At 33.5% G+C, this 12,024-nt stretch overlaps 1 pseudogene across 1 annotated transcript in view; it reads left to right on the top strand.

Moving 5' to 3' along the window:
* The window catches only part of LOC143245562 (signal peptide peptidase-like 3), a 38,046-nt pseudogene extending 26,456 nt beyond the window's left edge, over positions 1 to 11,590 (top strand). The window contains exon 8 of the transcript XR_013025639.1: positions 8,876 to 11,590. The product of XR_013025639.1 is annotated as a signal peptide peptidase-like 3 (transcript). The remainder of the gene's footprint in view (positions 1 to 8,875) is intronic.
* Positions 11,591 to 12,024: the final 434 nt, after the last annotated feature.

Here is a 12,024-nt window from a genome sequence, read left to right as displayed (position 1 = left end):
GACTATTGGGGATGTACCTTTTGAGGTTACCCCTCGTGCTACCTTGAATTCATCACAAAGAGTTATTGTTGATAGGGATTTGAAGAACGTCCCCGAGTCGGAGATTCTCCCTAGTTTCTCCACTCAATGAGTTTCTGCAGTGAGGTGCATCTCCACTCGCAAAGATGGAGTTACACTGACAATAAATATCCTTGTTTTGACACTTACATCATCATGTGCACTTGTGACTATCAAGGTAGGTTATCTAAATTGCAAGGTACGGACGTACATTCTAAATCCTCTCCGATGTTTCCAGTGTCAGAGGTTCGGCCACTTAAAGACGTCATGTTATGGTTCCCTGACATGTGCTCGTTGTGGTGGCAAGGATCACGATGCCTATGAGTGTGAAACGAATCCACATTGTGTCAACTGCAATGGTTCTCACCCTTCCTACTTTCGTTCTTTCCCAAAATGGTTGGAGGTAAAAGAGGTGCAGCATTTGAAAACGACTCATAACATTACTTATCCTGAGGCTCAGAAATTGCTGTCCACCACTTCATCTCAGACATATGCTGCTGCACTTTGTTCCACAACTACAGTGGGAGTGCAGACAGATCTCTCTGTGCCTCCAAGAGAATCATTCTCAAACAAATTAAAAGCATTTTGACCTCCATGGTTAAAAAAGTTGATGAATCAACTACTACACCCATTTCTGTTCCTCTCATACATTCCAGCAAACCCCATGATCCACATCCTTTGGTTCCAGATACAGGCATTTCTTCAGATACATCTTTTTCTCCCACCCCAAGTTGCACAGCAATCATTTGTTCCCATCCTGAGTCACTGGAATCCCCTTCCAACAACAAAGACCTGCCCATTCGACCCAGGTCACGATCCATGGAGGTCGATAGACCTCCCCCGAATAAGGACAGTAAGGAAAAAAGACGTAGTCATAAACAGAAGGGCTCTCCAGCCAATTCACCTAAATGTCATTAAAAATGGCCACCTTCATACAATGGAACTGTCGATGTTTATGTTCTAATCTGGATAACATCAGAAAGCTGATTGCTTCCTACCATCGTGTAAGTCTTTTTTACAAGAAACATTTCTAAAACCTGCCGATGCAGTCACCTTTCGGTGGTTTTCTCTGTACAGAAATGACAGGCTGTGTGGTGGATGAGTACATGGAGGGGTGGCACTATTGGTTGATCAGCATGTGCCCACCCTATCATTGTCGCTCAACACACCCTTGGAGGCCGTTTCCATCCGTGTTTCCTTGGGTTATACCATCACTGTTTGTTCTCTCTACCTGTCACCTGGAGAGACATATGATCAATCAGACCTTGATGCTCTCTTTGAACATTTTCTGTCTCCCTTTCTACTCCGGGGGTACTTTAATGGGCATCATTCCCTCTGGGTAAGTGCTGATATTAATAGGATGGGTTGCTTTGTGGAGCATATGCTCTCTGTTCACAACCTTTCTCTTTTCAATACTGCTTCTTCCACTTATTTTCACGCACCTAGTCAGTCCTTTACTGCTATTGATCTCTCAGTTTGCTCCCCTTCATTATTTTCCCATTTTTCATAGAGGTTTGACGATAATCCAGGAGGCAGTGATCATTTTCCTATACTTTTGAGAGAGACTGGCCGTGGTTGATGCCAACCTACTCGTGTGCCCCGGAGGAAGCTGGATTAGGCAGACTGGTCTACTTTCATTGTTCTTGCAGAACTTGATCCTGCCATCGTCTGTCAGCCATCAATAGATGACTGTGTGGGAGCAGTAATTGACTGTATTATACAAGCAGCTGCTCCATGTATTCTTAAAACCTCAACACGTTTTCTGCTGTATCCTCGTCTGTGGTGGAATCCTGCCTGCCACATGGCATGGAAGGGTCAAAAACAGGCCGGGATGCTTTTCGTAGATATCCCACATGATCAAACTGCATCGCTTTCCAGCAGGTCTGTGCACATGCTCGGTGGGTAAGACGCCAAAGCCAGAAGGAATCGTGGATTAAGTTCACAACTGACATATCTTCTACCACCAGTTCCAAGGTCACGTGGCACAGGGTTCGAAAAGGGGTCAGTGGGCACGACATTTCTGTCCCCCTCTTGATCTTACTCTCTGATGGCCAAGAAATAGCTGATGTCCGAACATCGCCAATACTCTTGGTGAAAACTTTTGCCAGGTATCAACCACTTCTGCTTTTTCCTCCACCTTCTTGGCCATCAAGATTCGGGCAGAGCGTTCACCTCTTTCCTTTTGAACTGACTGTCTGTTTGATTATAATTGTTCCTTTACACTGGTGGAACTGAAAATGGCCATTCATTGGTCTGGCAATACCTCTGTTGGACCTGATGATGTACACTGTGACATGCTACGCTATCTCTCTCCTGCTTCTCTTGATATTCTTTTCATTGTTTTCAACTGGATCTGGCAGGAGAATGTTTTTCCTAATGCCTGGCATCAGGCTATTATCTTACCTTTCTATAAGCCTGGGAAAGATCCCAAGATTCCTTCAAACTACCATCCAATTGCTTTGATGAGCTGTCTCTGTAAAACCTTAGAGAGGATGGTTAATGTTCGTCTTGTTTGGTTCCTTGAATCAAACAACCTCCTCTCGCCCACCCAGTGTGGGTTCCAATGACAGCACTCCACCATGGGCCACTTAAATCGACTTGAAACGTCAATCAGAGAAGCCTTTTTCAAACAACAACATTTTGTATCAATATTCTTTGACATAGAGAAGGCTTATGACACAACATGGAGTTATGGCATTTTGCAAGACCTCCATATATGTGGGTTACATGGCCGTTTGCCCATTTTTATTAAAAATGTTTTAATGAACGGGAGATTCCGAGTTTGTGTGGGTTTGACACTTTCGTGTTCTTTTCTCCAAGAAGTTGGAGTCCCTCAGAACTGTGTTTTGAGTGTCACACGTTTCAGTATAAAGATTAATATCATCACTAAACAACTCCCTCTTACTGTTGCAAGTGGGCTCCATGTTGATAACTTCCACATTTCATGTCAGCCATTGACCATGGGGTTTATTGAGCAGCAGGCTACAGACTTTCCTCAGTCATTTACTGAAGTGGACTACAACAAATGGTTTTAACTTTTCTCTCTCTAAAATCAATTGCATGCACTTTTGCCAGCAATGGGGTATTCACTCCAGTCTTGAACTCTGGATCAGTGAAGTTGTGCTTCCTGTGGTCTCCTGTACAAAGCTATTGGGGCTTTTCTTTGACCATAAGTTGATCTTTATACTACACACCAAGCAGCTGCAAGTCAAATGTACAAGAGCACTGAGCATTCTCTGTGTCCTCTCTTCCACCACTCGGGGAGTGGATTGATGTTCTATGCTAAAGATGTATCGTGTTCTTATTCAATGGAAACTTGACTATGGAGTACTGGTCTATGGCTCTGCCAGGACCTTGGCATTGTAGGTGCTGGACCCCGTTCATCATCAGGGACTTAAGCTCTGCACTGGGGCTTTCTGCACTTCCCCACTTCAGAGCTTATACATAAAGTCTCATGAACCTTCTTTGCACTTCCACAATTTACAACTGTCTTTACTTTGTTCCTTTCCAAAGTATCCCACCTGGGGTTGTGTTTTCCTTCCTTGGTGGGCCACGCTTTTCCAGAATAGACAATCTGTCATTGTTCGTTTTGGCCTTCTTATCCAGGTGAATTGGGTGTATCCTTGGATAAAATTGTTGTATCCACTGGTAAGCCCATCTCACCATGGCTTATTACAATTCCCAAATGTGACATTTCTTTAAGTCATCTGAGAAAAGCAGATACTTCTGATTGGAAGTACCATCTTTTATTTACTGAACATCTTCTGAATGATTCCTTCATTCCCATTTATACGGATAGTTCGAAATGAGATGACTCTTTGGCCTAGCCTTGGTTTGTTGTGGTTTGGTGGTTGTGCACAGAATTCCCTCTACTGTTTCTGTGTTCATTGCTGAACTGTATGCCATTTCTCTTGCCGTAGTTATGACTCTCAACAACAGTTCCATTTTAGATATGTTTTGTCCCAAGGTTTATCTTTAATGTTTGGCAGTGTCATTAGGGATGGTGACATTGTCCACCTTACAAATGTTTTTAGTTTTTTGAAGGCCATTGGCATTTTTACTGCTATTTAAGTTTTTTAATTCATAAATTAGATTGGTTCCTTTTTACGTATTAAAGTAAAATTAGCTTAATGCGAAATTAGAAAATGACCATGACATCAAATAAGTCAAAACCAGGACTGGAAAGACCAACTTCAGTGACTAGCGCTGATGTTTGAACTCACCCATTAGTCATCCTGGTGAGTTATAGTAATTAAAATGATGCTACAGAAAGTCTTTTAAAACTTGTATTACTTTGCTTTCTCTGTTACTGCTGTAAACTAGATTAAAAAATTGTATTTAATGCTATTTAAGATTTTAATTTAAAAATTAAACTTTGTTTTGTTTTTACCTTGATTCCTTTTTACAAATTTTAATAATTTTACTTTACTTTTAATTTTTTTACCAGTTGTTTGGTGCAGATAGCCTAGTCGCTTTGTGCCATAAAATGCCAAACAACAACCAACTTTCCATCATATATTATTGAGAATGATAAGATGTAATACATATATTATTAATTTCTACTGCTTTACATGTTTCTGTCATAAAATGAAAGATATATCATGATCCAGTACTAGCTAGAAACCGGAATCTTGAGAATACTGTATCTTTTAAAGTACTCAAGCACTAGCATTTTTACAGCAGGTAGGGTTGCTTTAATGGATACAGTTCAACTAACTTATTAAAAGAAAAATTTATAGCACTAGCTGCAGTTTAACCAGATTTAGGTTAGTTCATTACTCTCCATGAGTTGTGCAGGACTTTTTTTTTTATCAAACTTTGTTGTTTGACACATATGGCAAAATAAAGCTTGATATATTAATATCTTTTATCATTCTAGTCCAATGGCCCAGTATCACTATTTCTGTTTTGTTTTTTTTAAATTACCATCATTTAGATAGCCATATAATTCATCTAATATAAAAAGTTGGAGGAATACGAACACTTCTTAATTCAGTGATGACGAGAAAACCCACTTGTAGAGAAAAATATATATGTAAAAACGGCTGGTATGGATTGAGAAAATTTTTATGTAGAGGAGCTAACAACGTTTTGACCTTCTTTGGTCATCATCAGGTTCACAAAGAAAGAAAGAGGTAACTGACTGATAGCTGACCACATGTTTGAAGGGGGTAGTGTAACTGAGTGTAGGAATGTAGAGGGCATACTTAGATGTTTGATTAAATTTATTAGTATAGGTATAAAGGTGTTCTTTTGTATTGGTTTATTTTGGGCTTGAGTTGCTGTATAAATAAGGCTTCTTTAATTTTATGCTAGTTCATCATTATATACATCTTCTTGTGTAATACCAAACATTATTATTCAAAATAGTGTCACAAATATTTAATTTATTATAAATATGATTTCACCAGTAAAGGCATTAGCAAGTAGACTAAACTTTTTTGTAAACACAAGGTACACTAGGTTTAATAATAATAATGATATCTTAGTATTCCAAAAATTAGTTTATCTTGAAGTCCAAGATCAAGGAATGTCCAATTTAATCTACACTTTAAGCAACGTGTCTTATTGGGTTATACTAGTTTTGGAGAATTCTGATCCTCATCATTTACCCTGAATACGAGTCAACCAAGGTAGGGTATGGAACATTTGATGAAGTTATTAGGGGTTTAATAACAAAATAAAGAAGGAAGGAGAACATTAATATTGTTCTTTATACAGTTTTTACTTCCATAATGAGTACCTTCTTCTACTAACTGTAAATTAGTAAAGCTGTAATTCGTAGTTAATGTAGTTTTCTATCTGTCTTTGAATTTTGAAGTTCTAATAAGCTTAAATCAAAGTCAGACAAGAATGAGACACATATGCAATACATTTTTGTAATGCCCTTCTATAATTGGGCAGTGTTTTAAATTCTCTGGTGAAAGCAAATTGAAGTCCAGTCCATACAATTTTGGATGGCATTTGCTTGTTTCTTCCTTAAAATTTCTGCATGCTTTCTTCACTTATACATTGTTGTAACTTGTATGTTGTATGATGCTAAAATTGAAATACCACAACCAACATAGAAGAATAAACTTATTTGCACAGTTTCTTGGCCAGTCAATCAAATATCTGAATACATACAATAACTAACACTTATCTAAATATTTCACTGAACTAAACTGAATCAGTACTTATTCACTCAAAGCAAAGCACTGATTCTGGTATTTACAACTTAGTTTTGTTTCTTGATACTCCTAAGATTTACTAGATTTTTGTGATGTTAGATTTAGAATGTTTTAGGCCTTTCTCACAAATTTACTTGATCTTAATGTCATACACCATCTGGCTAACATTAAAACATTGAAAATATAGCTTACAAAAGTATAACATATAACTTTATTGTTATGATAAACCAGCCAGAACTCTCTTTAAACCAAGCCTGATTTTTCTAAAGTTCTTGTAAAAACACTGCTTATGGTGCACAGTGTCAGTTTGGTTGATAATTTAAGCATGTAGCACAATTGAGTCTAGTGTACAAAGCTATTAAGTTCATCACTTCGTCAGATGAAGAGACATAGTGTCAAGTAGTATTCATTCATTTTTTGTTAATTATTATTATTATGATGTTTACATTTATGTGCCTTTTTCCTGTATCATTTGATTGAGGTTCATTTTGAGTTTGTTTATACATTTTGCCAGTTTACTTGAAGGTAGTAGAGTGATAATATTTCTACGAGACAAAGTAATTGAAACCACGATTCTGAGGCTTTTGATGAAATAGCTACAAATCACATGGTCATATTTAAATTAGTATGTCTAAATAAGTTTATCTGTAATATTGCTATTTGATGGTTAAAGTATAAAAGCAAAACAAAATTTATATGCCAGATGGTTAAGAAGATAGAGAATAGGCTTAATGTTGCTTGAAACTCAGAAGTGAGGTAGGTTATAATTAATCAAAGAACTTGTTAATGTTTTATTATGAAATTTACTATTATGATCACTTTCAATGATAGATTTTATCTTTTTGGTTTTTTTATTCCTAATGTTTTTGTGCAAGGTTTATATTTCTGAATTAGAAGTTTTAAAGTTATATAAAGGTAATAAAGTTGAGTAAGAAAAGTTTTGAACCTTAGATATGTTGTGTATAAAAGTACAGACCTGGAATTTTCCAATTGTTAGTTATTTTGTTTTGATTTTGAAAGTTCAAATAAATACTGTTTTGTTTGTAAAGATTCTCATTATTAGTTTTTTGATTGTACTTAGTTTAGTATAAAAGATTTGTTACAACACTTCATTATTGTATATTCATGTTTTTCTCATTTCAGTCTGATGTTTTTAAAAAGATAAATTCATTTGGCTTCATTGTAGTTGGTTTTGATATTCTGAAATCAATGCAAAACTCATGGAGTCTTCTCCCTAATATTTAGTAGTAATATATTAGTTAGTTTAGAGTTTAACAAAGAAAAAGTTATTTTTTATACATTTTTTGTAGTAACTATCATTCTTGGAGATGCAGTCTTGTTTCTAATATGGTTAATTTTAAAAAAGTATCTCAGCCTTTGTAACATCATAGTATCATTAAAGATTAATAGCATAATTTTCTTGTATTATAAAGTCTTTGTGTAGTGCTGTTGCAAACTGCTGGTAATATAATTTGTCTGTACTTGTTTCATGTTATTATTATCTTGTTTCTGTAGTTATGTCTTAAAATGTGTATAAGAAAGGTTTAATTTTTTAAAACATAAGCCATATTGCCTTGATTTGTCAGGCTTAGTGTACTGGGTAAATGTCCCAAAGTTTTGATGATAGCTAAAGTGTTGCTGCCTAGGAAATCTTGAGTACACTTGTTGATATGTGTTACAATAAGTAATAATTGTAAAGGATAGGAAAGGAAAATAAAACATCAAAAATGGACTTTTTGTTAAAAGTAAAAACTTACAATTAAGAATATAAACTAAGAAGATTTTCAACATATATTTGAAGAAAAATTCAAAGGTATGTACAGTCCTTCTATTTTTAATTTTAAACATTTCACTGCACAATATGTTGATGATAATACTTGAAATATTTTGAGTCTGAGTGCAAATGACAACAATACAAAAATAACATTTCTTTAACTAAAATACTTTACTGTAAAAATCTAATTCTTTTTTTGTACAAAATGCTTGTAATTTTTAAACAAAATTTTATTAATTGTTTTGAAGATGTATTAAAAAAAATTCAGTGTTATGGTAAGTATTGTTCAACTGTGTATCATTCTCCGTACTAGAAGTAGACAAATGGGTTTAATCCGTACCTGAAGATTGATGAAAACCTCGGTTAGCTAGTCTTACACCAGAATGTCTTCACGTAAACCTAAATGGCTAAGGTTACTCCAAAATCGTCTTCATATTAAACTTTGGTTGGCTCAGCTTACAGCAAAGTATCTTCATGTAAAACTAGGTCAGCTTAGTTTACACCAAAATGTCTATGTTATACCAGAGTGTCTTTATGTAAACCTTAGTTGGTTTACCACATTCATTGCTACATCCTTGAATGAAAAGGGTTTTAGAAATAAAATATATATATATAATTCTTGTCCTTAATGAAAATTATACTTTTGTTACTTATATATGGACTTTGATGATTAAATTATTGCAGTTCCAAATTTACATGTTTTTTGGAGAAAGTCAAACAGTAATTACAGATGTATCTAAAAAGTGAAAATTCCCATAAATGCTCTTTTGGCTATGTTATTATTATGTTTGATTAGTTATCAACTTATCAAAATAAACCACTAAATAATCATCAGTGGTAAACAAGTTAGGAGTGTTACTGGTGTGTGTTTCAGGGTGACCTAAGATGAATGTGGAGTAAACCTTTCATCACCTCACCACCATCCAAGCATGTAGAAGTCTGATAATGAAAACGGGTAAATATTCAGCTGTATCCAGGAATAAAGTCGTTTGGATTGACCTCATGAATTCAATTATGTTTGACAAAATATGTTGTATGTATGGAGTGGTTGTACTTGGTTTCAGTTTTGGTTCATAGAAGGTTTAAACATTTAATGTGAAGGTGGTGGAATTGTTTAACCCTTGAAATTATCTTACAAGCAAACCCCAGAACCTTTGTTTTTAAATTTTGCTTTGAAATTAAAGCATAATTAAGTGTATATACTTGAATATACCAGGTTGTTATTGTAATATTGTTTCTATATAAATGTCCAAGTTTGAAGATGTGAAACACAAAATTCAGCTTGTTGAAAAAAATTAATGTCAGTTATTATTAGTTTTCCTTTATGAATTTATATTTAATAATGAAGTAAAAATGTGACACCTGACACAAAAATAGGTAAAAGTGTATGTGCTCCATTTTCCATAGCTCAGTATTATAGAATTATTGGTAAAGTTCACAAACAACATAATGTTTGGTTGAAGTTTTATAGTTCTTCTTCATGAATATATTAAATGAAAAAGATCCACTTAAAATTTTACTTTATTTTATTGAAGGAGAAATTTAAAAAGTTTTAAAATGAAATTGATAGATGAAGGTTTAGAATTACCAACAAAGCATTCCCACAATTGACCAGGTGAGTTAATAGTGTTCACATTATTAGGAAATGTTAAACAAAGTATTTTTTCACAGACATAAAAGTATTTAATCCAAATAATTTTTGTATGTATATGTTGTTGAAAAATACTATACTTATTTAGTTTTTATTTAGAATTCAGTGTTTAAGCATTTTTACTATCAACTGTTCATTCATAGACATTTGTGTAAATTTATTGATATAAATAAAACCTTTTGGAAAGAATCTATTCTAATAATGGGAAACAGGAGTAGGTATAGAAGATACATAGTGATCAACTTGGTTTATACATCCAACTTTCAACTAAAGTCGGTGGATAACTCGTAAAGAATGAAAAGAACTAATCTTGTTTCTGAAAGCCTAGTGTGTTTTGCAGTTTAAATGATGAAGATTACCACTGAATCAACTTGTACAGGTTATTGTTGTCTATTGTGTATCAAACCTATTTACAACATTTTGATTCCTTTTGGTGTATACAGTATCTGCACTTTTATATTAGTGTTTATACATCCAGCTCATGTGTGACATTTACAGTTCTGTTTTAAACTTGTATTTTTTGAGTAATTAATTGTTTATAAATTTGTAATAGCAAGTAGTCCTTTTTAATTTTGTAATAGCAAGTAGTCCTTTTTAATTTTGAAAGTGTTTTAATATCATTTCATTGCTAATTAAAACTGATTTTAAAGATGAATATTAATTATAGATACTTAACAAGACTTAAATATAGATATAGACAACAAAAATAAAAGCTTTTTATTTGAATGTCTACCTCAGTTGTACCATAATTTTGTTAAGGTTTAACAAGTTGAAGATCCATATTAGGACAAATGCATAAATTAAATTTAAGTCTGAATAATTATATTTTATTATGTAAATAATTTTTTTCAATTAGTTTAGAAAAATGTCTGTTTTTACTGACTGCAAATTTATTTAAGATTTTAAATATATTTGTTTGGAAATATTAAAATGCAAAATAATGATGTATTTGATTTGAAGCTTACAAAGTGCGAATTTTGCACCTTTTGGCAGTTTTATCCTCCCGGTGGCACAAATATTCTTTCTTTTATTTGACTGTATTGGGGAGTGGGGGGTAAACTGTGCGAGAAGTATTCATGTAAGTTACTGTCCTTTTTTTTTCTTCTGGTTGGAATATTTTTTGTTTAAACTTTCCATTTACATTATCAGGTAGACAAAGATTACACCCTTTCTGTAATCTAATATTTTTTATTGAAATCACATTGTTAACTAAATCACATTAGTACATCCTTAAAAATTCTCATTTAATTCATGTAGAAATTTATAAAAAACAATTTTTATTCAGAGGGACTGTAAAGAGGATGTTTTTCAAGCTTATTTTCTATGCTTGGATAATGTTTTGTGTAGATAAGTTGGTTGAAGTGAGACATATTTTCACAACTACTGAGTGAACAGTAGCTAAAATTTTTATAGTGGTATTGTTTCATTTCTTATTGCCCCACAGTGGCATAGCTTTATGTTTGTGTACTTATTCCACTGAAAAGCGGGTTTTGATACCTGTAGTGGGCAGTACACATATAATTCATTGTGTAGCTCTGTGCTTAATTTTAAACAACCAAACAAAGAAGTCGTTTCTTATTTTAAAGTTATGTTGCTTATGTAGCCAAAGTGTTTTTTTTTCATTTTCTTTTCAAGTAAAATAAGATTGCATCATTAAAAGTTTTTTGGAAAGAAACCAGAAATCTTCTGTAAATGACAGAGATTATTCTTTCGTAAAAATATTGACTAAAGTACAGATTTTTCTGCTTGGGGAAGGGGCCATGGTTATACCTATATACTACTGTATAAATAAGACAGGCTGATAAGCTTTTAGAGGTACTTGCTAAAATAAATTAATTCACTGTTACTGCAACTTGTTTAACCTTTTTTTTTAATATTATGTTTCAGATAGTTAGAAAGTTTGTAACCATCAAAAATAAATAGTTTTACAGTTCTAAATTGAGGGAGTTTCTAGTGTTCTTTGGTTTGCATAGTCACTGCCTATAGCCAAAATTCTCTCATCATTAAAAAAAAAGTTTAAAAAATCCAAATTTATTGATATGATTAGATGTAATCAAAACAATGACAATTACAATATCTTTTATTCTACAATTTTTAATGCTTGTGGATAGAATATCATTGAGTCAATGCATTTTTATTAAACTATGTAATAAAGGTCATCCATCAATGCTGCTACAAAAACTGAAAAATCAAAACTTTACTTTTCATATATTGAGTTTAGAAAACATAAAAAATATTTACTGAGGTTAAGTTTTTATGAAAGTTCTTATTTAATTAACATATTGAACAATCCAACAAATCTTTCTTACATCACTGAGGAACGAATGTAGCTTGATAGTTACGTTGCTCAACTTGCAGTCAATAGGTTACTT

The sequence above is a fragment of the Tachypleus tridentatus genome, chromosome 2 (assembly GCF_004210375.1).
Source record: "Tachypleus tridentatus isolate NWPU-2018 chromosome 2, ASM421037v1, whole genome shotgun sequence".
NCBI lineage: Eukaryota > Metazoa > Arthropoda > Merostomata > Xiphosura > Limulidae > Tachypleus > Tachypleus tridentatus.
The sequence above is the reverse complement of the archived record's forward strand: the minus strand, read 5'-3'. Positions and strand labels throughout refer to the sequence as shown.